Genomic DNA, 22997 nt, shown 5'->3' on the forward strand with positions numbered 1-22997 from the left:
GTCCCTTTGGTCTGGCTGTGCAAGAGCCAGACGACAAGGTCTGGAGCCAGCAGCGCCACCTAGAGGCAACCCCTAAAATGGGCTTCACACTGTCCTGCACACTCAAAATATCACCTGACCCTACTGCAAGGGGAGCAGAGGACCTAGCTGTCATTCCATCCCTGTCCCTTGGTAGACAGGCCAGAAGGAATGCTATCTTGCTCCACTAAAGGCTAACTGTCCCTCTAGAGTGCTGAGCTGACAAGCTTCAGACCCAGCATTCACTCCTAGGCAAACAAAGGTGATAAAACAGCTGCCTGGTACCAGCTCACCCAGGGGATGGTACCAGGTTCATATGATCCCCGAGCCCCACAGCTCCCAGACTTTTGTGGGAACGAAAGCAACTCCTTAAAGGGTTCAGGGGAAATGGGTCTCCAGAAGGCACCCTAGGAACTGAGGTCTATGGCTCCCCTCAAAGAGGGGAAGATGCCACACCGAGATATACCCTAACCCTACTTCTGAAAGCACACAAGCTGTCTCACTTCAGGCTAATTAACTCCAGATCTGAGCTCTGTTTCTCTGTAGGATGGTGCATTGCACTCAGAAAGGGTTCAAAGAGACAGCACAGGTGACACACAGGCAAGCTGCAGTGGTAACCTTAGCTGCTGTCATCTTGAGAGTTCTGATGTTACAGTCCTGGGCCATAACCCTCAGCTTGGGCCCCAAGGAGCCTGCATCCTAAATCCTTCTCTCTCTGATGGTCTCCAGCACATCTCACTCCACTCCTAGCAGATTCTGTTACCCACGGTCACAGCTGACACCCTTACCAGGCCAGGGTTTCACCACATGTCCTTCCAGATAACTGTAGGAGTGTCCTCTGAGTAGCCCAGCTGCCCTAGGAGCAGGCCAGGCCCCTATCTAGAGCCTGCTAAGAAGCCAAGATTGTGAAAATCGGCCATCACTGTTCAGCGACCATCCATGTGACCTGCCCAGCCACCTGTCCTGCCCACTCATCTGGCCTGCCCACTCACCTGACCTGCTCACCCACCTGGCCTGCCCACTCCCCTGGCCTGCCTACTCACCTGATCTGCCCACCCGACTGGAATGCCCACACACCTGGCCTTGCTCTCCCTGTGTCTTGGTATCTCACACCAAACCTGATAACCTCAGCGTATCCACAAGGCAGCTACGATGTGCCATTTGTCATAGCATCCTCATGGCAGCTGCCTCTCAGACATGTCATAGCAGCACTGCCATTGGTCCAAGAAGAGGAAGAGATACCCATACCCGAGCCTCCTGGCAAGACAGGTGTCCCATGTGCTGCCACTGTCCAGGCTCTGTGACACTCTACCACACCCTGCTTCCTAGAAGCAGCTGTCTTAATGTGGGAGTGGCTTCCAACCAGGCATCCTTTCCACCAGAGCCATCACCCTGAAAATGATGTCATGCAACAGCCTAGGGTCAAGGTGGTAGCAGAGAGAAGTCCCTTGGGCATATATGGCCTTTTGCTGAACTAACCACTTCTGGGATCTTATGAGGCTCTGGACCTCACATGGAATGGTCACACTGTGTCACAACCTTCAATACACACACACACAAACACACATCAGGTCATGCAGGTGTCCTGTTTTTATCTGAGCAGATTTCAGCACTGTTGGCAGTACCTGGGGCTCCTCAGAAACCAGTTGCCCAGCCCCTTGTTTTACAGAGAAAAGCTATCACCTAGAGAGGTCCCCACTTATCTGGGAATGCCCATGACTTGGCAGGAGAACTGGGCTGAAACCCTGCATCCTAAATGCTAGGCCAGGCATCTTTCTGGGTTGCCCCTCTACACACAGACTGTGTGTGAGCCACAGTGTTTTTAACATTCTGGGCTGGCTTCCCAGGACGCCCCAGCATGCGGCTCAGCCGCCAGCCGCTAGTGTCTGATCAGAGAATACAGCCTTACAACATTAGCCCGAGTCGGGCTTAATTAGATAAAAGATCATTCTGCTGCCAGCAACACATCGGGCTTTCCCGGCTCCAGAAAGGATGTTCGAGTTCAGCTGCTGTTTGGGATGAAGGCCCTTTTTAGGAGCTAGGCCCCTGCCTTCTGCTGGTGAGGCGTATGGAGAGATGGCCAGATCCCTGCTGTGCTGGCAAATGGCCAACTACCACATCTCTAGGAGAATGGATGCCTGGTTTGGGGGTTCCTGGTTTGGGGGTTCCCAGTTCCCATGCTGCTGACTCGGAGCTCCCAGCGGGGTACCTAGGTTATAGCATTTCCCCAGACCTTAGCAGGCAGCTCCTGAAAGCCAGGCGCCATGGCAGGCTGGCCCCAGCACACCACAATGTCGGCGCAGACTGGAGGTTATGTCTGGTGTCTGAGGACTTGTTTGAGCCTCTCTACGTCTTCTTGCGACTAATGACACTTGTTCCTTGGTAGATGAAAGGCAGAATCTGTCTTGTATCCCCATGGGAATGAGTAGCCCAACACCGTGCAGGGACTCTGGGGTGGAGATCTGAGGTTCAGTGTCCCTAGGTCTAAGGCTTGGCTTTCACTGTCAGGGTAATGCCAGGCCCTGCCCACCACCTCCAGCCTTCAGTCTCCTCCTCCCCATGCCTTGAATGACCACAATTGACCTTTAGCAGAAGTCATGGCCATGCTGCTGCAGGGGGCAGGGGGCTTCCTTCACTGAGCCTCGTCTTTCCTCCCTGGGTTGTTCCCGCTCCATCTTTACCCCTCCAACTCCTGTAGGGAAGGAGCTGAGGTGAAGTCTGACCTCCCAGGTTGTCCTTGGGAGACTCCAGAGACAGAGCAGGAGGAAGGGCTTCCTGCTGGCCTTCCCAGCATGCCCAAGCACAGACAGAAACCCAACTCTACCCCCAGTTCTTTAGAAATGTTTCTTAGCTTTGAAAAGGTACCCTGGTCGGCGGAGATGCGAAGTGTAATTGTGAGCGGAGAGGCCTGAACTTAGCACGACCCTGCTATAGAGTAGTGTTAATAACCCAGATGCTCAGGACAGCAATGCTGTGTATGCACATGCATACATCACATAATACGTGTATTATACATATGTATACAGAACATGTGTACATGCATACAATATATACATGTACATGTATACATACAACATACCTGACATTCATGCATACATTGTACATATATAGTATATTATTACATGTGTATACTTATCACATGCACACAAGCCAGTATATGTACACATGCATGCACGACATATATGTGTATGCATAAGTGCACATGTATACTCATGATATATATGCATATACACACATACACACTCCCTGCACCCCCAGCACCACGTGAACTTTGACTCCAGAAGGACACACCTTGCAGAGGTCATGGCCATGTGAACTCCTCTCTGCTAAGTAGGGAAAAGAGCCCAGAGCAGTTATCTCTTCAAGACTGAGGTTTAGACCTGGTGTCCTCTCTGGGGAATTCTGTGTGCTCTTGAGTGGCACTTAGGGTCCACCTTTCTCAGAAATCTGCTGGAAAGGTGTGTGTGGAAGGTTTGGAGTCCTTCTCCAAACCTCTCTCCATCCTGGTGCAGACGGACTCCCACTCAGGCCCTCAGCTGGCTCCACATCATTCCTTCCTTGGCTTGTCATGCAAGTTGACAATGTCCTGCCTGCTTCTCCGAGGAAGACAGATGTCAATGCAAGCAAGCCTTTAAGTGAGCAATGGGCTCTCGATGTTGCATAAGTAACCTGAATCAGAAGTCAGCAAGTTCTCCAAAGAAACATGGGACAGGGCCTCCTCACTGACACAGGAAAAGGCGTCAGGCATGGCCTAAAATCAGGCAGATGGGCTAGAGATTTGGGGAAGACAAGGCAAGAGTGGGTTTGAGGAGCCATGGTAAGGAAGATGCTTGCCCCAAAGCGACCCACTCTTCCCTGTCACGAACAGAGCCAGTGCCACTCTCCGCCTCCATGGGCTATGGTCAACCTGGCCAAAAATATCCTCTATGGATGGAATTCTTCCTTTTGGATCCCAGAAGCTCCTAGAAAGCCTCCTCTCTGGCAGAGGACAATGACAAGGGAAGAGCTGTCTGGCCTGACTCCCTGTCAGGCATGGCCCGTCCTCTGTCTTCTGATTCCTAAACAGTTCCCTGCTGCCCTGACCAACCACCTGCAGGCCCTCTCCCACAGGAACCTACCTTACAGGAATCTGAGAATGTGCTATGGCTTCTGAGCCTGAGGGATGCCATCCTCAGGGGCTGTGGCAGTCGGGTAGGATGCTGCCCCATAGAACTGAACACTGATGACTTTCTGGTGACTTCTCTTGTTGCTCCTCTGTTGCCCAGCCCTTGGACTGAGGAGAGGGCCCTTAGCTACTCTGTCTGTGAGCAGGTCTTACAAGACTTGTCTTGCAGAGGATCTATTTTTTAAAATTGTATGAAGTTACCTGTATAAAAGGGTAGATACACACATCACCTTGGCTCCCCGTGGGACCTTATGAACGCAATTCTCTGTGTCTGGGCCTCAGTTTCCTCAATTTGATCCAAACAATGGAGCTTTTTAAAGTTTAAGTCCAGAAGTCTAGGGACCTACATGTTCTTCTTTCCTTCCTCCTCAGTGCCCCCCTCTCTTGTCACCCATGCTCAGCCCTGCCACAGCAGGTGCCTCCTGCTACTACCCAAGGCTTCCCAGGCCTCGGAGACCTCTTCTCATGGCAGTTGTCAGACTCTGTGGCCCCCGTACACAGAGGAAATAAGGCTAGCTTGGGGTCATCTATCCTCCTGTCTCTGCCCCACTTCCAGAGGCTGAACTTTATCTAATTCCAGAATGCAGAGAGTGTACTGTATAGTACCTTCCAGAGGGACCCATATAGATCCACATCCAAGACATCTTTCAAGGGGTCACTGTTGGGGAACAGAAAAAGCTGCCAGGGGCTGAAGTGGCTTTGACGACTCTTGTGCATTGAGAATGTTCAAACCGGTTCTCAGAGGGCATAATACCAGGTTTGGGAGTCTAAAGAAATTTATTCTTTGGACATCAATGTAGAGTCAGGCAGCATACCAGGTTCAGGGGACATGGGCAAACCCAGTCCTGTGGGCAAAGAGTCAGAAAGACTCACTTGGGGACCTGATGGCAGATCCTTTGGAAAGCCAGAATTGCCCTGAATTTCTCCATTTTGTGAATCTAGATTTTCATGGGACCCAACTCCTTGAAGTGGGGCACACAGCCCTTTCTCACCTTCCTGAGGCCCAGAAGATAAGGAAAATCTATGTGGGCCTAGATCCAGGCAGGGGCAGGGCCCTGGGGAATCCTGTGACTAAGAAGTTGGTATTATATCCTCTGTGTCCCCGCTATGCCTGGGCTCCTAAGCAGAAGAAATGATGGGCTAAGGGAGGTGTCAGCCAGCCTCTGCTGCTCAGCAGACCGGCAATCTTCAGCAGCTCCAGGAGGGCACATAGGTCCCACCAAAAACTGCACACACTTGGATATCGGTTCCCCCACCCAGGCTCTGCACACACACACCCTGCAAGCAAAGCTGTCCCCTAGCACCACCTGCTCAGGTGACTTCTCCTACAACAGACCTGGATGTCCTGGCTAATGTCTCAGAGTGCTGTCAGAATAAATAGCTCTTTTTCCAAAACCCAGAATCACTGTCCAGTGGCACTGTCCCCGTGACACTCAGATGCTGAGTGTCTTTTGCTAGACCCCTGGCTTCCTGCAGATCTGTCCAGGAACACGGCGTTTTTAGCCCTCAGTGCAAGCCAAAATGCAATCGCTAGGAGTGGTATCTAATCCCACTCGTTCCTGTGAGGAATCAGGGGCATCTGGGTCACTGAGAAGCAGCCTGTTCCCTGTCAGGCTCTGGGCTGGAAGGAGCCACCCTATATGGTCTTCTGATCTGAGTGGAAAGCTGCACCCTCTTCTGTTAACCTTGATGCCCTGTCTTCAGACATGGCCTCGGTGGTTGAAGGTGACAAAGAGTGCTGCCCCCATGCCTGGTGGATATTATTCCCCAGAGTGACATGGATAGAACCTCAAAATGGCTTAAAACATCGGGATGAGGTAGCCAGTGATTCTCCTCTGTGCCTGCATCTCTTGACCTGGCCAAAAGAGAGCCTCTTGACCCAGTTCTGCTTTGCAAACTCACTCTGTCCTGTGGAAATCGTTTCTGCAGCTCTTCCTGTTTGCTTCTGGGGGTTGGGGGGTTGCTTGCAAATGACATAATGAAAATTGCTTTCAGTTTATTTCCATAATAATAGGAGATCTTAGCCTGAGCCCCACCTACACATCTGCCATCCTCCAGCTCCGTCCTAGTGTCAAGGCCTGCAGGGCATCCCTGGATGACCCTTTTCCCAACTGCCTTCCAGCCTTCAGTCACCATCCAGGCCTAACTTGATTGTTTGAAGGCTCACACTAGCTGGATAATGTCCACAAACAGCTACAGTGGGGGTGGGGGTGGGGGTGGGGGTGGGGGTGGGGGTGGGGGTGGGGGGAGGAAACACTGGTCCCCACAGTTTGTGGAAAAGTCCGAAAAGAGTCTTCAGCCTCCAGCTTGGGTCCACACTGGACACAGAGGGAAGATGGTTCCAGAATGTTCTATGTATACCACCCAGTGTTCATTTGTGTCAGAGAGAACCCGTATCGCACTGTCTCGGCCATTAGTTAATGTATCTGGGTGGGGGTCAGAGAGGGAGAATGCTAAATAATTGCCAGCCCGTCTGCAGTTTTTTTTTTTTTTCCTACTGACTAAGGTTAAAATGAATAGTGTTGATCCACTGCCCAGCCAGTAGGCTTGTTAAAGGAAATGGTATTTAAAATGATTTTTGAGCCAAAGCAATTTGGCTGCTCCGAGGCATTCTTTATCTTTTGCTTTCAAGAGGATAATAATGTTTAAAAACGAAGTCACTCATACAGCTTCCTGTCGGGAAGCCAGGCTGTGATGGGTACCTCCTCTTCTGCTTTGTTTACTTGATTCATGTTGGGAGATGCAGGCCTAATGGGTCCCTCTTGTGAGCCACTCCCTCCGAACACAGTGCTGGGGACGAACTGTGTCCAGCTTAACCTAAACCCTCAGTGGCTGCACCATGATTGTCAGGATTTTGCCCTACATGGTCTGAATGGGGACACTCGGGCAATATCCATTTCCAGGGTTGAGAAGTAGGGGGGCCATATAGCATAGGGTAGACTTCCAGTTGGCTAAGGGGCGTCTCCTTCCCATGGAGAAGGTGATAGGGCTTTCCCGTTGGGATGGTACCAGGCAAGCCCTCCGAGGCAGGAATATCCCTTCTCACTATACTTATCCTTGTCTTTGTCAAGGCAGGAACCATGGACCTGCCTTGTAAGTGGACTGAAGCAGCCCCTGCCCTCCCTCATGGGCCCAAAACTCCCCTGGCAGGAAAAATAGGACCACACACTCTTTAAGCTCTCTTAAAGGTTTTTTTGTTTGTTTGTTTGTTTGTTTGCTGGTTGTGTCTGCACAAGGCTTATGGGGGCAGGGTGGATAAAGACTGAGAGGAACTGACCCCAGCCTTATGCACTCCCAGAATGCCCTGCTCAGATGTTCAGATGTGACCAATGAGCAACGGGCCACGCCCATTCTTCTGCCTTCTCCTCCTCTGCGAAGCAGCTTGAGAAAAAGCACCGTGGAAGGAAGGGGACAGGACTTCCCTTGGCAGTAAAAGGGAGGTGCAATATCTCCTCCTGAGTCAGGACATACACGCACACACACGCGCGAGCAGGCACATGCACACACAGGTACACAACACACATCATGCAGGTGCAGACCACAGGTCCTGGCGTCAAACATAGATAGGTGCGTTTAGACCCAAGCCATTTTGAACTCCCCGGAGCTTTTCTCCCCAGGAAACTCATGAGGAAACATGGGGGCATGCGTTGTCTTTAGGAAGCTTTTGGCTTCTCTGAAGATCTAGGATCCTCTCTTTGGGGTTCCTTTTGGTGATACCCTGCCTATGTATCCCTTGAGCTTCTTCCTGATTCAAGCTACAGAGGGAAAACATTATAGAGACTACAATATGGGGGACACATGGAAGATTGGGGATCTCTGTGACTATGCCTTTCACCCAGATTTGGGGTCACACATGGCATCTAGTAGGGACAATGTCCTCAGTCCCTTTTGTTCTCCCAGGCTGACCTGGTCACATCCCAGGAAGTGCTACCAGTCTTGTCTCTGCAGGCTGAATAGGGGGTTGCCAAGACCCACTATAACCCTGATACACTCAAAGCACTCACTTACACCTGGTTCATTTTGCCTTTGATTGGAGAGGTGGGCTTCTGGGTTTTCCTTCAAGAGATGCAGAGTTAATGGACCATGACTCTTCCCCGGATCTTTCTCTTTCTTCTTCTTCTTCTTCTTCTTCTTCTTCTTCTTCTTCTTCTTCTTCTTCTTCTTCTTCTTCTTCTTCTTCTTCTTCTTCTTCTTCTTCCTTCTCCTTCTCCTTCTCCTTCTCCTTCTCCTTCTCCTTCTCCTTCTCCTTCTCCTTCTCCTTCTCCTTCTCCTTCTCCTTCTCCTTCTCCTTCTCCTTCTCCTTCTCCTTCTCCTTCTCCTCCTCCTCCTCCTCCTCCTCCTCCTCCTCCTCCTCCTCCTCCTCCTCCTCCTCCTCCTCCCCCCCTCCCCCTCCCCCTCCCCCTCCCCCTCCCCTCCCCCTCCCCCTCCCCCTCCTTCTTCTTCTTCTTTTTAAAAAGGCAGCATTAAAAAAGCAACTCACCTCAGAATTTCTGTTTGCTCAAGGCGGGGGTGGGGGTCAGGGGTGAGCTCTACTTGTTGTTCGGGCCCTAGATTTTCCTGAGAGATTAGTGTGCTCGCCTGCCAAGATGTTAGCTAAAGGAAACACATTTGCTATAGATCAGAAATATTTCTCCTTTTCTGGACAGGAGATCCGAGAAAACCCATCTGAATGTATTGCACCTGGAGACAGGAGAGGTTGTTGGCCCTGGAGCTGCAGCTAAAACATCAGGCTGGGCGGGAGGCTGGTCACTGGGAGGCTCAGAGAGTCCTTGAGGAGGAGAAGCCATGTTGGGGGGTGTCCGGCCCTGCTACAGGGTCTATGGGGGTATGACAGTCAACAGGTCCAAAGAAAGCCAGTGGTCAGTAGGGAAGTAGGTGGTTAGCTTGCCCACTGACTCACCCCAAAGCAGGGGCTATGCCTGCCCTCCTACCTTTAGGATTGAGGTCTATCCTGTCATGTCCTCATAGAGGGGTGACTCATGCCAGCTCTGATCCTATTGACAGACAAGCAAGAAGGGTCCTAGCCTCCTCCAGCCAGCTCCATGTTGAATAGCTGTCCTACCTCCCCCAAACTATCTCTCAAACTTAGTGGTTGTCTAGTGGCTGCTTCAATAGAATGAGAGGCTCAAACTCATAAATGATTGAAAACCTTAGCAACGATGTCTGCCTCACTGCAGGCATCCTGCATCCTCCCGGGAGGCAGAGAGAGAGCCAGGGACTCAGCAAGCTGTTACTTATCTGTTCTGGTTTGAGTTTGACAGTCAACCTTGCTATACATGAGTTCAGTGGTGCTCCTTGTAGTTGGGTCCCTCTTCTGAGCGATCAAGTTTGGGTTGTGGGTGGTGTCAAGGAGGAAGCCATGTGCCTGTAGATGTCAGAGCCTGTAGTCTTACATCTTACATCTCCAGGACCCCACATTCCATTCATTAAAACAACTTACCTTTGGCGGTCAGTCAGCACCCACCCTCCTGAGCATGACAGGCAGCGGGTGCCACCTACAGCTCCTGGATCCGAGGCTTGCCAGGGCTTGGCCTAGCCTCCCCTTTCGGGACCCAGTGAATGTTAAACATCCAGGTGAAAGCCAGATCTTGACTGTCCTCTCAGGGCTCAGATGGCCCCCTCTGGAGTCTCCATCAGCGCGGGTAAGTGCAGGATGATGTCACCATCCAGGATCTGCCTGTCAGAGATGTCCCTGCTTGCCTGGATTTGGTTATGAGGAAGCCTGTGCCCTTTCACCTTGAGGGCCCTAGATCTTGTTTAAGCAGGATCATCTTAGGGCTCTCGGGGATAGGAAGCCTGTCCTGGACAGATTGCAGATTCCAGGAATTTATAGAGAGGCTGTGCCGCACTCATCTATTTCTGTCTTGTTTCCAGACCTGCTGGCCATAATTCCATCTCAGGTGGATGAAAGCCCCTTTCACTGCCTCAGACATGCAAACCACCTTTTCCATAGTGCCTGAGCCAGGAATTGCTTTCTGAGTGTCACTAGAGGCCATGGTAGGGCTCCCAGGAGACTTGGCCACCTAGACACCAAGGGTCAGTCAAAGTGACTATCCTCTTCCTGCACTGTCAGCCTGAGTTTGCCCTCACACAGGAACAGGCTGGCTGGGATGTCTTTATACTTGAAAACCAGCTCTCATGGTGAAGACCCAGCAGGAGGAGTGAGCCCATGCTGGGCTTTCTGTAGATCAGGCTGTGTGGGAATATGAGCTCATGACTCTCTGGGATGAAGAACTCCTTAGGGAGAATTCTGTGGCTAAGTGAGCTTAAGAATTTGAGGAGGCAGAGGTAAGGAGTCAGGTCCCATGCTCACATGTGGTCACTTGTCCCAACCTGCACAATGGCCATGTGTCTCTTTAAACACTGGTGACTGTACCACACTGCCATGCCGCAGTAACACCTCCCAGGAAGGTGTTACTTCCAGTGTCTAAGTTGGCTCTTGCTTGTCTGGTGTTTATCATAATTAGAGAACAGGTTCTTCAGAAAATAAACGCAGGTTTAGAGACAGCATCCCTACCCTGCCCTGCTACCCTCTTTAGAGCCATGACACTCCCTCTCTGCTTCACATAAGCCTGCTGTCCAGACTTCTCCGGGACCCAAGGATGGAGGCTTGCCTGGCTACGGCAATACCTTCCAGATGCTAACTGCCATACAGCCTCATCCTGGGAGCCTCTGTCACGAGCACTCAAAGGAACACATTTATTTTTCTTGGCTGTGAAGAGATGGTACAGCCCAGGGACAGAGGCACAGATGCCAAGCCAGGTCCCCAAAGACAAAGGGCCAGGACAAGTAGCAGAAACTACGAAATTCCCTTGAGCCCTGTGCACACTGGTCCCAAGGGCATGGCTCTGGACCCTACACTTCCCCACCCTGTTTCTCTGAACATGAGGCTGATCACCCAGGACCAGCAGAGAGAAGCAAGCTACAGCTTCCAATAAAGTCAGAGCTGTACGGTTTCTCTCAAGCTGGGAAAGCTGGTGGTGTCCCTGCAGAAGATGGTGCCACAACAGGCTCCATTTTCAATCCTTCGGCCACGATGATTGGTCACATATACTGCCCTGTCCTTTAAAAAGCCCTGAAGCCGGTAGCCAGCTGCTTTCTTCTGTCAACAGCTTACGCAGAAAGCCACGCCCAACCCATCCCCTTCTACCTTCTGAACCATGCACTGTGGGCAGGAGAAAGGATGAACTCTGGTGAGATGGGCCCTGGCTCTGTCCCACTGTCAGGCGGCGCTGGATGAGACCCAGGGTGGTGACAGCCTTGGCCCTGTCTCTCGGTCATTGCTGTTGGCACCCTGAGCTGTAACCCCAGAGAACTCTCCTGGCCCTGTCCATCTTGCTCCTGATGTGCTTCTAGACTGAGAGTCACGTCACAGTACTTCCTCCATGTACCTCTCAAAACCTTGTGAACACATGCCTTTCAGCTCCCCATGCGTCTCTTAGGAACTCGCCCACTGGGAGGGATACTACAGAGAGTCAGAGTCCAGAAAGAAGGACAGCAGAGGTCAGCAATGAGAGTGGAGATGAAACCGGCAGGGGCACACCCTCCTCAGGGAACGCACTGGGAATGGGAACGGAGTCTGCATTCCGGAAAACCCCTCTCAATATTCTATGCCAACACACAGAGGTCAATACAAGCAGCCCCGCCCGACTGTGCAGACAGGAAGTGGCTGACTGGGCCCTTGGAAGACTGCCTTTGCCTGCTGGGTGTCCAAGAGACCCTCAGTGCTGTCTGGGGAAGTCTCATCACAGTGTGCTAGAGTGAGCCCAGCCCTTCCTGGGGCACCACTGCAGAAGGACAGAGTGGGGGACACAAGTCTCCACATGGCTTGGGAGGCTCAACTGGACATGGTGTGTGTGTGTGTGTGTGTGTGTGTGTGTGTGTGTCTGTACAGAGTTATGCATGTGCGTACAAGTACAGATACACATGTACACATGGGTGGTGCAATGCATGTGAGCTCATGTTCACAGATACATTTCTACATATGTGTTTTGCACATGTGTAGTGGATATATGAGAGTATGTGCATATGTTTAAGTGTTGTGGTGCATCTGGTTGCATGTATGTGTGCAATGTGTGTGTGAGTTGAGGCAGGCAAGTGAATGTGTACATGTGAGTATGTAATATGTGTGCATGTGTGTTATACATGTATGTATATATGGTTGTTGCACATGTATGTTTACCTGTATGTGCATGTGCAAGGCTGACTGCATATGAATGTTGTGATATGGTTTTGCATGGTATATACATGTGAGCACATGCATATGAGTGTTATTCATGGGATATACACATGTATACATGAGTATTGTGTTGTGGGATTTGATTGAATGAGTGTTGTGTGATGTTTGAGTTTGCATACATGTTCACATGAGTGTTATTTATGGACTAAATGAGCGTGCACACACATATGAATGGAATATGCACATGCACGTGTGTATAAGCGTTGTGGTGTGTATTAGTGTGTATATGAGTGTGGTGTGTATGCAAATGAGTGTGGACTCGTGAATTGTGCGTTAGTGAATACAGGTATGCATAACTTGTGTTCGGCATGTATTCGTGTGAGCACTAATGTGTGTGAGAATTCAGCATGTGTTTACAGGAGTTAAGAAGGGCAATTACTGCCCAGCTTTTATGTTGTTCTAGCAAAGCAGAGTCTCACTGACCCCCATTCCCAAACACATCCTCCAAGGACACGGCTCTGCGTCCCTGGCTGGCACCCCAGGCAGAGCAGCCTCTGGAGGTTGTGGCTTTACTCAGTCTGCCTCTCACACTTCTGCTCACCAGCTTCAAATACCACAGGTCTAAGTGACAGGTATGGGAGGCCCCATCAAAGATGGTATGTGGGGATGGGGGTGGGGATGGGGTTTCTCACCCTTCCAAATCTGTGCTTAGCTTCAGAGAAAATGAAGCGGATACCTTTTTCCTTTGCCAAGCTGCAAGCCTGGGCCGGATGATGCCAAACAGCCCAGGGTCAAGGCTGTGCCCTTGTCGGCTCCGGCTTCACACTCAACTGGCCAGACCCAACTGGGCAAAAGAATCGCAGGCAGAGAGGCCTAGGAGCTTCCCGGGAGAATTAGCCTGTGACCGTGGAAGTGTCATTCAGCCCCGCGGAGAAGCAAGCGGGGCTTGAGGAAGCCAGTTATTACCCACCAGTGGCATGTGTCATTTGTCTTGATGCCAACATGTTTATGGGCCACTGCAGGAGAGCCAAGCTCGGTAGCCAAAAGAGGAAGCTGAGTAAGCAGATTCTAGAGCCTTCCTTAGAGCCCCCTCTGGAGGGGATTTCCTTACCAAGCAGCCTGGTTCTCTGCCCTTAGTCGGCAGCAACAAAGTCTAAGAAAAAGGAAACAAGAAAACCTGGGAAAGAAGTGTGGGCCAGGTGGTCCGCAGCAACAAAGTCTAAGAAAAAAAGCAACAAGAAGAGCCGGGAGAGGAGAGCTCAGAAGTGTGGGCCAGGGCTCTGACACAAGAAAAGGGGGCTGGTGACAACAGTTTGTTCCCAGAATCTCCCAACCAGATGTGCTCTCCCGGCTGCCAGCCTTCGTGTGCTGTCAGTTCGGATTTCTGTCTTCTAGAGCCCTCGGGGCAGGCAGCTCACGGAAAACATCTCTGCAGAGCTTTGCACCTGTGGGGTGGAGGCAGCACGTACCGAGCCTGAAAACTCAACTTGCACTAGACCCCAGAGGTTGATCTTCAGGCTCGCAGAAGTCTGCAAGTAAAAATATCAGATGCTCCGTGGATTTGAATTGCAAATAAACAAGGGACTCTTTTAAAATTATTTTAAGTACAAGTCTATGGATACGCGTGTAGATGTGACTGGTGTCTGCCACAGAGTCCCTTCTTTGTAGGTCTTTGTGCCTCCCCATCAGTGTCTACAGCTTGGGGGCTCTGGGGTACACAGACAACTGCTGGAACCCAACGGGGGTGCCTGTGTGCTGTGGAGTCTTTAGAGCCCCTGAACCTCCAGCCGAGAACATCTGCACCTCTGGTTTTTGTAGAGACTCTCCGCAGTGGGGTCTACAGAGCAGTTAGGCACAAGCCAAGAACTCCCAGCCTCTAGCTGCTACAGTGGTCCCTGGCCACACGGAAGGAGTACGCAGTAGGGAGGCTGGTGATTTTCTATTCAGGATTGGACAGGAATGAGGAAACTGCAGGTGGCCAGGACAGGGCCAAGGCCCACAGGAGCTTTAAGATGGCTGGTTAGGAGTCTCGGGGTGGTTTCATGCCACTTGGCTGTCTGGAGCCTGAGCTGCCAGCTAGCCTCCAACCTCTGGTCAAGGACATCCTCAAAGGCCAGCCTCTGCACACTGGCTTTTGAGGAAGTGTGTCCTCTCTCTCTGGGCAGAAACATTGGCAGTCAAGCCTGTGTGTGGAATTTTTATTTCTCTAATACGGCCCAGGCAGGATTTAGTAGACAAGTTCTCCAGAGGAAATGCGTCCAATAAAAATTTGATGGGCTCCGGCAGCTCAGCAGAGTCTCCTTGCGAATTCCAAGTGCCTGTTCGGTCCCTGGCTTGGACAGAGTGCAGCTTCAGTCAGCTTTAGGGAGGGCACCTGGAGGGAATGGCTGCCACCGACCAGAAAGTCACCTTTAGTCTCTGCTTCCAAAGAAGTCCACAAGCCCCTTCCAAGCCCAGGTGTGGGGGCTCCTGGCCTTGAACCTGCAAAGAAGCTAGGTCCCATGGCTTGGGGGACACGGGGGTCTTCATGGCATGATAAGTGTTGTTGAACCGGCTGGGAAGCAGGTGGCTTCTGGGACATAAATTCAGTTAGAGACTAGATGTGAATGTGCTATGGAGAGTGGGAAGTAGAATAATTTTCCAGTGACTGTCCTGTGTCACATCCCTCTGCCCTGCACATGGGAAGAGTCCCTCTTTGGGGATGAGAATGAATCAAGTGTCCCCTGCCTCTCAGCCCCTGCCTGGGAACACTGAGTGCCATGGGTCAGCAGGCAGCCCCCTGGCTTACAGGCTGTGTCTACACACGCCCTCTGCTCACCTCCTAGCTAAGCCTGGATAGTGAGGGAGCCCAGTCCATAGCAAGTAGACAGAGGAGCAATGGCCCAGGCCCTTGGGATGGAGAGAGCTGACTGCCTGCCTGGCCCATCGGGAGCCACAGGCCCAACCCCGATTCCCCAGATAACTAGGAAATACTCAGGGCTCGGCTGCAGCTGAAGAGGGGACCCGACACTGTGCACAGATGTTCACAGCCTAGAGAGTCCTCCTGCCTGGGCAGGGCTGGGAGTATAGAGCAAGCACCTATAGACAAAGCCTTTCTTTGTGGACACGGCATTCACTACAAAGGAAGGGGACATTGGCTGTGCTCACCACTACTCACATAAGACAGCCCACGCTGAGAACGTAGTATACCTAGGCCTCAGCTCATCCCTGGCAGTTGCTAACTAGGTGGCCCTGGGACAGGGACTTGGCCTTCCTAACCATTTCATCCTTCCATAAACGAGAATGAAGCCCCCTCCCTCACAGAAGGAGAGAGCGTGGGTTGGACTGTATGTAAATCATGTGGCATACTGGGGTGTGTGCGGGCCTGGCCCCTGTGTGCTGTAGCATGTGACATACTGGGGTGTGTGCAGGTCTGGCTCCTGTGTGCTATAGCACCATGTGACATACTGAGGTGTGTGCAGGCCTGGCTCCTGTGTGCTGTAGCATGTGACATACTGAGGTGTGTGCAGGCCTGGCTCCTGTGTGCTGTAGCACCATGTGACATACTAAGGTGTGTGCAGGTCTGGCTCCTGCGTGCTGTAGCATGTGACATACTGAGGTGTGTGCAGGCCTGGCTCCTGTGTGCTGTAGCACCATGTGACATACTGGGGTGTGTACAGGCCTGGCTCCTGGGTGCTGTAGCACCATGTGGCATATTGGCCTTGTGTGCTGCAGTGTCATGTGGCATGTCTGGGGGTGTGCCTGTGTGCTGCAGTGTCATGTGGCATGTCTGGGGGTATGCCCGTGTGCTGCAGTGTCATGTGGCATGTCTGGGGGTGTGCCCATGTGCTGCAGTGTCGTGTGGCATGTCTGGGGGTGTGCCCGTGTGCTGCAGTGTTGTGTGGCATGTCTGGGGGTGTGCCTGTGTGCTGTAGCATGGACATCACAGCCAGTTTTTGCCAGCACAGCCTTTCCTTGTGGTCCGAACAACCATCAACCTTCCTTTAGCACAATTCCCGATTCTACCGGGTCCAGCTTGGAGCCCTGGCAAGGCCAGAGCCAATTGTGAATAGTTTGCTCTCCAACCCCCACAGTGGGACCCACTGGCCACAGTGCTGGCCACGTCTCCCCTCAGAGTTCCCCGAGAATGTAACCCATCTGTCTGTTCTCCCCCGGTGGCCCTATTGTCTCTCACACAAGACACAGGACACATGGCAGAAGCGGGACTAGGAGAAGGCAGTCACCGGACGCTACAAGACAGTAATGTGCTGGATCTCAGAGGCGTGTCTGAGCTGCATCTACCTTGGTGCAGGAATGGGGCTCACCATTGATTCTTCACACATGTGTCCCCATCTCTCCTACACCCTATGTTCCTGCCAACAGTGGTGGCCATGTCCTCTCAGGACCTAATAGGGAATTATGGGGGGGGAAGGGGGGACATAAACTGAAAACTGGAACTGTTCTGGCCACCCCCACAGGCAGTGCATGCCACTCCAGAAGATGAGATAAACAAGAGCTACCCACTGGGGACAGTGTCGAGAGGAAGCCAGCTTAACCCAGCCTCTGCTGGAATGGGATCACTATGCAGGGATGAGCTCTCTGATCCCTGTCTACCAAGGGCTGAGGACTGATGGGGGCCAGAGACAGGTGTCCCTCCATGTTGCCAGTGTTTGGTAGGAAGGAGGCTAGGCCAGGAGACGGCCCATGCAGTGCTGAAATGACAGAACAAACATGAACCCTGGTAGAAGCCTGGACAGACAGACAACTGTGGAATGACCTTGGGTAGTCTGCACACAGGGCCAACTGTTCTTGAGCTTGTAGGCCCAGACAGTCTGTATATCAGCATCTTGCACAGATTCCCAGGGATGGCTGAAGACTGGGCTGTGGCCCCCTGGGGTACAGGAAATGAGAGCTATCTGAGGCTTACTCGTCCACTGGGCACTTCATCTGCATAGACTCTCAGCTCTCTCAGTCCCAGAAGGCTTTGCACCTCTGTTCTCACTTAAGACACCTGTTGATGGGTCCTCCTGAGGGACTACCTAGGAAGGAAGAGCTGGTGGTGACAGAGGGGAAGTAGGACCGATAGATGGTAGGGAGACCGCAGACGGGCTCCCTACAGGTTTCAGGGAGGAAGGAAAACTGAAGACCAGGAGGTCTAGCAAGTAGGAAATAAATGTTTCCAAAAACATGGGCTATGTAATAAGAGAGACGCCAGGAAAAGCAAGGTTGGCTAAGCATTAGACCCTGTAAGCGAGGGCACAATGGAACCATCAAACAAGACCACTCCGAGGGTAGAAAGGCTTGTTGGAAAATTCAGACTGCCAGGCTGTCTCAGGCAGAGAGGGACAGAAAGGATAGCTAAAATCAGAAAATGCCTTGCTGGTTTTAAGGAAAGCAGGAAGGGGTCTGTGAGTGAGAACAGCCTAGGAGTTAAAAGTAGGGGAAGCTAGGGTGCAGGCCCAAACAGCAAGGGGTGTGTGTCCCATTCCAGGCTTATTTGAGTTAATAAGGAACTAGATGCTTGCCCTCGCCAGAGTTAGTTGGTTGTGAGGGGTGCATGAGGAAATAAGGCTTTTCCTGACAGACAGAAGCCTGCTTCACAAAGTCTCTGAGGAACGGGGAGTTCAGGTAGCAATCCTTCTGCTTACCCTGTGAGAGTCTAGCTTGAGCTGAGCCTACACTGTCTGTCACACAGGACATTGTCAATAGCACTGCCATTTGAGGCTCCCGTTGTGCCTAGCATTTCCCATCGTCCAAGGACAAGGAAACAAGCCCCAGGCCACTTGGGCCCAGAAGAGCCAAGGAGATTTCAGAGGTGTGGTTTGAGGTTTGGGCCACCCCATACAACACAACCACACACACATGTCACATAACTACAATTCACAGGTTCACACACATGCTCCCAGAACACAACCCCATCAAGCCCTATTCTCCTTGTACCTCCCCTGGGACTGCATCTCTGCTGAGGGGCCTGGCAGCCTGGGGTGGGTAAGCACACTCCCAGCTCTGGGGACCCTGGAGCCATTTGCTCCTCGGAACAGCACTTAGCCCTGCTTCCTCTTCTTCTCTCCTTTGGCTCCCGGAGAACCCTAAGCATTCCCAGAAGGAGAGTGGGCCCTTCATTACCTCCTGGGCTCAGCACAACTGCATCCGTAATTGAAAGTGCCTTGACTCAAATTGCATTTTCCCCAAGGAGCTCAGTAGACAGGAGTTCGGGAAGAAGCGTGGGCAGAGGGGAGCCACCAGCCTGAGAGGCAGAGTCCCATCCCCCTAGGGCTCCTGGAACTACATGGGGACAAGAGCAAAGCCTGCTTCCCGAGCAGAAGCACCGCTCCCCTGAGGAATCCTCCCAAAGGCTCCCACCCTGGGGAGGACTTGAGTTCTACAAGTCTATGAATCATGCTTGTTGATGGAGTGCTAGTTTGTGCCCCAGGGCCTTTGCTCATGCTGGTTCCTCTAAAGCCCACTTCTCCTTCCACAAACCACAGTGCCAGCAAGGTCTACAGAGCTCCTGGCTGTGTCTCTTACAGGGCTGTACACATTGTTAGCTCACTGTGTTTGTTTGGAGACCTTAAGAGGCAGGGTTGTTCTGGCTGCTGCATTCGGGCTAGGGAAAGGAGATCCTTGGTGGGTGTAGCCAAGAGGAAGCACCGATGGCCATCAGCTGGCGCTGCTTTCTGTCTCTGAGCTGAGCTGGAAGCAAGTTGGGGTTGGCCCTACACCACCCTCTGTAGACCTCTGGCAATACATGGGGAAGGACAGCGGCTCTCACCCCATCAGAAGAGGTCCCTGGAAAGCTTCTAGACACTGAGGCGGGGCTGAAAGACCCTCAAAAGCTGAGGTGAATTTGGTGTCGGCGGTGACAGTTACCATACGTAAGCCTCCATGGTGGTCTGAGAAGGGAACAGAGGGGGTGGGTTAGGCATGGAAGACACACGTGGGGCACTCACAAGTGGGGCACCTTGTCCTGCAAGTCCCCTTAGCAGCTTCTGTGTCCCCAGAACTTGGAAGATGCTCACATGCTTGTAGGATAGAATTCACGAGGGAAGGGGGGTGGGGTGGGGGAGGAACTGGGGATGGGCAGAGCCAGGGCCTGAGCAGCAGGAACAGAGCCCCACCCACCTCCTGAGGAAATAGCCTCTGGTACCCCGACTTCCCTCTGGCCTTTCTGTCCATCCTGGCTTCTGCACACCCGGCTGGGTGGGTGTGGAGTTTGCGAGAGGCTGAAGGCATGCGCACTTCGCCTGGATGCAGGCAGGACCCCAGACCCGTGAATGAGGCTCATCCCTGGACTGGCTGGGCAGAGACCTGGAGGGAATGGGGGATGGGCACTGCCACCAGCATTTAGCAGTGACCAGGGTGTCTGGGGAGCAGCAGTTCAGTTATTTTCTTCTCCACTCCTCATGGTCACAAGGAGCAACAGGGAGCTTCTCCCCACTCTGCTCCCTCTGCTCCCTCTCGATAGCCAGCGATCCCACTAGCACCAGGTGGCGCATAAACAAAGCACTGCCCCGGCAGCTGGCTGAGGACTACCGCAGCCCTCCACTAAGCTGGGGACACTTGCCAGAGAGGAGGGCAACCAGGATTCAGGACAGAGACCAAACGTTGTGACACTGACTTGATTTCTGGACTGTCAGCTGTGTGGCGCTTTATAGTCCGCAGGGCCGTGGGCCATTTTTTCCCTCTCCGTTTCTCTACTCCATTTCTGGATTGCAGTCCATAAGTTTCAAAATGGCCCAGGATCCCTGAGTGGTTTATAAATTAGGGCTGTGTTCTGGGAGCGCCCAGTATGTGGCCATATTTTAGGTGGTGTCAGAGTTTCCATTATAAGCCCCATTTCTCAGAGGTTTATAACTAGGCCATAAAAGCACACGGAGGCCAGAGGCTAGGACTGGACTGTACACAGCTGCCAGCTCCAGGCTCCAGGTAGGGACACCAGCAGACCTGACACAGAGTAAGAGGCCAGGGTGCCAAAACTCTGTGACCTGGAGTGAGGGTCATAAACATGGGGGATCGCTCCCGCCAGACAAGAGAGTTGCATAGGTTCTGAGGCCATCTGTAAAGGATCACATGAGCTGAGGGAATCAGGTGTTGCCTGACAGTTGGGTGACCAAAGGTGAGATGCTCCCCTGATGCTCCCCTGCCTCTCAGGGAGCCTCTGGGCCATGTGAACTGGCTGCTGCTCCAAGGTCATCCGGGGAACAACAATAGTTTATAACAGTAGCCTCCCTCTGAGACCATAGACAGCCTGAAACATCACTAACCAGACATCAGACCAGGAACATTCCAGACCCTCTTTAGCAGAGGAGGAGAGGGAGGGGGAGGGAGGGAGGGAAGAAGAGAGTCTTGCTGTGTAGCCCAGGCTGGCCTCAAGCTCTCTAGCCTTCAGAGTGTCAGGATTGGAGACATGCTCCTCCCCAGATTCCAGACTGATTTTCACACCAGAAAAAGATTCCACATTTGGTAAGTGAAGGACTTAAAAATCATCCCTACCATTTTCATGAAATAGCCCTGCTTAGAAAGTAAAAGCCAAGATCAACAGCTCCGGGGACACTGTCTCCTATAAAACATAAAGGGAGCTCAATGTCTGGTCACCCTCCAGGGAGCTCTGGTCCAGTGGGTCTCGGGTGAAACCTGGGATGGCTTCTGGTGTCAAAACAGACTGGAGTGGGTCCACCTCTGATGTCCGGTGTTGGCTGCACCTGCAGTAGAAGGAGAGGCAGAAAGCAGGTGGGGATGGAGGTCTCTCTCCCTGTGTCAGAACCTCGGGGACAGTGGTAGCCCTGCTGCCAGGAGCTGTAGGAGGTTTGACACTGAGGGCTTTGGACTTTGTGGGAGCATCAGAACTGAGTTGAGTATCTTCCCAGAAATCTTGCAGTTCCCAGGGCAGGATTGTGTTATTTATGTAAAATGGTTTTCCCTCTTGCATTCCCTAAGATAAGAGACCCCTAGTGCTCCCCCTCAGGGAGACCCCAGTTTCAGGGCCCCCCGTTTTGCCCCTGAGCACCCTGGTTCATAAGAAGGACCATCACCTCTGCTCTGGTTTGAGGGTGCTGTGGCTCTCTGTGGTTTGGGGGTCCCTGTGCCTTTGCAAAATTGACTTCACCCCCAGTCCCTGACCAAACCCTTTATACCCTGCCTTACCCACACACAGCTGTCTCCCTGGGAGGGCTCCTGGGAGCTTCACATCTGCCCTCCTTAATCCCTCCGTGTGATTCTCCTTCAGCCTCTCCTCTGTTGGCCTATTTAGTCTTCCATGGTCCTTGATAGACTGCCGGAGGTCACATGCTTGCAAGTGCTCATTAATTCCACATGTCAGCTGCTGCTCTTCAAAGGTGGAGACCATGCCCTATCAGCACGCCGCCTTCTCCCTTCCCATTCAAGTCAAACCTGGGAAATTAAGCAAAGCACTACATAAAACTCCAACTTTGCAATTTCTAAAGTTTTGACCAGGAAGATGACTCAGATGGATGGATGAAGGTGCTCACTGCCAAGCCTGACCACTTGAATTCCATCTCTGGGACTCCCATGGTGGAAGGAGAGAACTAACTGCCCCAGGCTGTCCCCTGACCTCCACATGTGTGCTATGGCATGTGTACACAAACACACACACACTCACACAATACATGCACATACCTGCACACACTCACACACCAAACTCACACTACACATATTCTCACACTCACATGTGTGCATACTCACATACATGCACATGCATGCACACACTCACACACCAAACTCACACTAACACAGACACATATGTGCATATACACACATATATACACTGAATGCACATGTGAGCACAGTCACACACACATTCTCACACTCATGTGTGTGCACAATCACATACATGCATATGCATGTACACACTCACACATGCAAGCACACTCACACAGAGCACACACTTGCACACTCACATACACTCACACCTATACACACTTACTTACACATGCACATTCCCATGTGCACACATACATACACATACATACTCATGGGTTAGAGAAACAGTTTAGTCCTATGGCATTGCACACTTATTTCTCACCTGTAATGTAGGATTGCCATGCATAGTTGCACATTATAAGGAAGAGAGATAATGAATGCACATTGTTTAGAATTTACAGGTGTATTACACTCTCTTACTGTCATGACCAAATACCTCTGAGGTCAAATTGCCTTCTTACACACACAACAGGCAGTAGATCAGGGCCCTCCACTTCACTGTGGTCTCATCTCAACTAATGCCCTCAGCAGTGAGCCCACACCAGGTAACATTAAAACCCCAGAGACTTCACAACATGATAGAACTAAGAATACAAACCAGTATGTGACATAGAGCTAAGGATACAAGACAGCGTGTGACATTAGAGGGGGTGCGACACCAGCAGGCAGGGATGGTCTCACATCTCTCTTGGCTCCCCTCTGGAAGCCTCTTCCAGCTCCCTGGGTGAGGGGAAAGGCTAGGGTCTTCCTTAGGCCCCCCATCCTGCCTTGTTGGCCCCAACCCCAGTCACTCAGACACTAGTCTGCTCTTGAGGTCAGCCACTGTGATAGAGGAGTCCATGAATGGATGACGGCATCACTTCCTTCACCAAACACCTACTGTGTGCAAACTTAGAAATGCATCCAAGAAAATATCAGGGACCAGATTATGGCCTT

The 22997-nt window shown here is 51.9% G+C and overlaps 1 protein-coding gene and 1 long non-coding RNA gene across 13 annotated transcripts in view; one reads left to right on the forward strand and one right to left on the reverse strand.

Annotated features, from left to right (window-relative positions):
- Positions 1-22997, forward strand: part of Camta1 (calmodulin binding transcription activator 1) — an 837099-nt gene that overhangs the window by 605442 nt on the left and 208660 nt on the right. The window lies entirely within an intron of this gene.
- LOC143442183 (uncharacterized) lies at positions 8623-10070 on the reverse strand. Its single transcript, XR_013110192.1, has 3 exons — positions 9624-10070; positions 8864-9548; positions 8623-8776 (listed from the first exon to the last, which is right to left on the reverse strand). It is a non-coding gene; the product is annotated as an uncharacterized LOC143442183 (long non-coding RNA).

Source organism: Arvicanthis niloticus, chromosome 5 (assembly GCF_011762505.2).
Source record: "Arvicanthis niloticus isolate mArvNil1 chromosome 5, mArvNil1.pat.X, whole genome shotgun sequence".
Classification (NCBI taxonomy): domain Eukaryota; kingdom Metazoa; phylum Chordata; class Mammalia; order Rodentia; family Muridae; genus Arvicanthis; species Arvicanthis niloticus.